Source organism: Fukomys damarensis, unplaced genomic scaffold (assembly GCF_012274545.1).
Source record: "Fukomys damarensis isolate Sample0158 unplaced genomic scaffold, DMR_v1.0_HiC HiC_scaffold_34, whole genome shotgun sequence".
NCBI classification, from domain to species: Eukaryota; Metazoa; Chordata; class Mammalia; order Rodentia; family Bathyergidae; genus Fukomys; species Fukomys damarensis.
In genome coordinates this window covers 144,385-148,994 of record NW_022900946.1, presented here as the reverse complement: position 1 = coordinate 148,994, position 4,610 = coordinate 144,385, and positions in this window count along the sequence as shown.

Below are 4,610 nucleotides of genomic sequence, written 5' to 3'. Positions count from 1 at the left end.
CTTCAGCTCTCCTTTAAGATAATGCATACGCTTTCTCTATAGACGAATAAACAGACATAGTCTGTAGGTAATTTCTAGGGGCAAAGTGTTTTGAACACTTGGATTTTTTTGTTGTTGTTCCCAAGTTCTAGTCAAGAACTTATACAAATATTATAGATAGGGCTGGGGATTTAGCTCAGTGGCACCGTGCCTGCCTCACAAGGTCCTGAGTTTGATCCCTGGTACCAAAAAAAGAAAAAAAAATTACAGATAAATAAGCGTTAACATCTGGGAGTCTGGAATTGAACGCTTAAATTCTAACATGAAATATGTTCAGTTACTTAATGTTTTTTCTGTTTTTAAAAATAGAGAATGTTGGGGTGGGGGAGCATAGCTTATTGGCATAATTAGCATGCTCAAGACCCTGAGTTCAATTCGCAGCATCACAAAAAACAAACCCTAATTCTAGAAGGAAATAATTTAATGTTATTGTTAGAGGTCACCCCTCCCTTAACTCTAGTCTTTTGGGTAATTTATATGTTTGAAATAATTCTCCTTGCAATTCCTAGAGACTTGAACACTTACTAAGTGTCAGGGGTTACTTTAACATAAAGATACAATGATGCATATCTTGCCATCAGAGAGAGTTGTAGGCCTTGCTCTCTAAATAAAAGGAATAAAGAGGAGAGAAGTTTCGCCAAGGAGAGATTCTTTAGCAGACCAGCCGAAAAATTACCTTTTCGACAGGATGAGCCACACAGTGCCCTTCAAATAATTCACTGGTCAAGTATTTATAGAATTCGTAGCAAGCGCCAGACATTATATTAGGCAGTCCCTAGTGGGGATTCAGAGCCAAATATGAAGTCCCTGCATTCCTAGCACTCACTCTCTGTCAAGGCAGACAGACGCAGGAATAAGTACCACACTGTGATACTGAAAGAGATGGGGAAGAACATTCCATGTGAAGGGAAAAGCATCAGTGAAAAGATCTAACAGTCTACAGCAGTGATGGTGAACCTTTTAGAGACCGAAATCCGACCTCAGAGCGCTCATTTATTGTAAAGCGCCAACTCTGCAGTGAAAGCAGAGTGCTCCGATGCTCAGGTGACCTGGCTCTCTGATGGACAGAGCGGGCTTGGCAGGCCCCCGCCATAGCACCCGCCAGATGCTCACCACCACTGGTCTGTAGCCTGTGGCTTCTTGAGAACATATCTGGGAAGGAATCCCTGATGCTGATCACAGGTGACCGAGACATAGAGGTTGGAGAGGGAAAGAATACAGAGTGTCTGAAGGTGAATTCAGGGAGTTAAATGGGGCTAGACGGTGAAGGATCTTCCCAGAGAATACCATTAATCCTATAAGCATTTGGGAAATCTTTGAAGGGTTTTAAGCAGCCTTGCGTTGTGTTCGTAGTTTCCCATTCTACCTGTGGCCTCTGCTGTAAAGTAATGGCGGTAGGCCAAAATAGAGATTAACTGCTAAGGTTTCTCTCATTGACTTATAAACTGACAATAGACCTCTTAGATATTAGCAACAGTTCCTAAACAAAGTGTAGGTTTCATAAGTACTCATCTTGCAAAGCACTTTCAAGTGTTTATTTTCTAGTATATAATTTTGTATCTATAGAGACATGTAAACATTCTATAGAATAAACACGAAGCTGTAACACTTTGTGATAGTAAAGATAAGTGCCTATCTAAAACAGGAGTCCATTTTTTTCCTATAGAGGAGATAATAGTAAATATCTTAGGTTTTGTGGGTCAAAAGGTAAAATTGAGGCTACTATGTGACTACTTACATATTACAAGAGAAAACTGCCCTGATCTGCCTTATTTGCTTGGAGTAGGCTGTACAGTTTCCTTGACGCCGTTCATATCCTCCGTAGTCATTCATCTGACCTAAAGCAACTGGCCCAAAGGAGAGGAGACATGGAGAAACAGACTTCACTTGGCCCCACTCACACCCAGAATACCTGGGCTTCTCAGCTTGGCTTGTTGGCCTAAGAAGAGGTGATTCACTGAGCCTCTGATGCCCAGATTGAGTACACCTTTCAGCGCCCAGCAGTTGCCAATAGCAAGGTTCCCAGTGTACATGACGCCCAGTCCTGGGAAGGCCACTGGCCGGGGAAGAAGGCCCTGCGAGCACTTGGCTTGGAACTTGTACCTCAGATTGGTCTTTGAGGCTCACATTGAGGGATATATACAGTGCTACAAAACACTGGGGTGGGGAGGGATGCTCCAGGTAGAAGCCCAAGGTGTTGCTAAGCATCCTGACAATGCACAGGACAACTCCCACAATACAGTATTATCTGACCTAAGGTGTCAGTAGTGTGAGGTTGACAAACTCCAATCTATAGCAATCGTAAAACAAACTGCTCTAAGCCAGATATGGTGGTGCACACCTGCAATCCCAGCACTCTTGGCTGATGCAGGAGGATCACAAATTCAAGCCCAGCCCAGGCATCTTAGTGACTTGCTGAGACCCTATCTCAAAATTAAAAAGTAAAAAAAAGGGCTGAGAATGTAGCTCTGGGAAAGCCCTGAGTATAGTCCCCAGTACTACCAAAGATTAAAGTAAAAAAGAAAATTAGTTTGACCCTCCAATGACTCAGTACTTAGTAATGGTGCCTTCTTCCAGAAACTATGGGACTTTTATTTATCTTTGTTCCATTCGTTATTTTTTTTTTGGTCTATCGTTGAATCAGTATACATATATGAGGCAGTAATAGCCATCAGATGTTTGTAATATATATACATGGTACTAAATGATTTATAGGCATTTGTCACAACAGAGTTGGGTACCAATATTCTCTCGCTTCAAGGGCCAATTTGATATATTGAGAAATTAAGTAATTTTTCCAAATCCACACAAATAGGAGAATTGAAATCAAGGTATAATAGAGGTGTGCTATAAGGTGTTTATGATAAGATTTCCTTACAAAGTAGTGATCAGCATTCTCCTCAATCTTGTTAACCATAATGTAAGCTGTAATATATTCCATGTCAATCTATGGGTTACTTCTCTATTTAAAATTTTGCTGGCAGAGAGAAAATGAGAATCAGCAACTCCTCAATTTCCTTGTTCCATTCTATACTATTGTATTTATAAATATCATATCAAATAAAAATTGCCTTTTTCTTTCCAGAACCCACCAGTGTTTCTGCAGATTTAGCTGCCAACTTTATAAAAGCACAAATAACTTAGTCGTGTTTTGGAAACTTCCACCTGAAGTCCTGATCGATCTTAAACCAACAGACTCACTAGATTGCCTATGCCAAATTCCACTGTGGACAATTTTCTAGCTTCTGATAATATTTATTGCCAGAATGTTAAGCCATAATAAACTGTACTATTTCAAATGAATTTTGTTTTAAAATGAATTTATTTTTAAAAATAAACTTCTTGTGAAACCATTCCAGCTCTCATAATAGAAAACAGTGTCTCACACACACAGGGTGAACATATGTGTAGCTAAAACTGCAGAAATTGACATGGGAAAATGAAATACCTTGTATTCACCATTTCATTATGAAATAACTTTCAGAAAAGTTAAATACATTGAATGTGGTATAATATGTTACAACTTACAGTAGGTATATATGTTCACAACTTTGGAGATTCCCATTTTTCCAAGACTTTGAAATCTGCCTTTGTCACTTATTGTATTTTATTTTATTTTTTACAATATTAGCCAGGCATTGTGGTGCACACCTGTAATCTTAGCTGAGGTAATTGGGTCACCTTGAATTCTAGGTCAGCCTGTGTTACATAGTGAGACCCTGTCTCAAACAAACAAAATAGTATTTTTCACAGTGCTGAGAATCAAATCCTGGGTTATCAACATGCTAAATAAGTGCTGTGATTGCTTTTTTTTTGAGACAGGGTCTCCCTATGTATATCAGGCTGGCCTTGAACTCACTGCGATCCACTTACCTCAGCCTCCCAAGTGCTGGATTACAGGCATGCACCACCATGCCCAGCTCCCCGATTGCATATTTTAATGATAATCTAATAAATTAATTTGGGACTGCTTTCCTCATAGGGGCTGCTTATGTGAGAATGTTCTGATATAGGCATAGTTTCTTGAAATTTCCAGCTATGGGCAAAAGTGAGGGTAACTTTTTTTTTTAAGATACAGTCTCACTGTATATTGCCCAAGCTTGCCTTGGATTCTTCGATTCATGTACTACTCCTGCTTCAGCCTCCCTACTAGCTGGACTTTGAGGCACATCTCATCGTGCCTGGCTAAAGTGAATTTTAAAAAATGGTACAACACTTTGGATGGGAATTTCCAAAAATTTTAGCTGTTTTAATAAAAAAGTTAAGGTACCACATACCTGTAATCCCAGCACTCAGGAGGCTACATACTAGTGAGTTCAAGTCCAACCTGAGCTACATAGAGAGAAACCTGTCTCAAAAAGTTAAACTCAAGCTCGAAGACTTCATTCATTGCAGATATTTGGAGGAGGAGACACAATTGGAGGGACATTACGATAAGAAAAATAAACCTACTATAACGACAGGGCTGATGGTGAAATTCAAGAAGACACCATTACTTAGCATGTACAAGAGCTTGATTTAATTAGCAATTTATAAGCTCTATGATACACATTTCTTTTTAAGATATATAT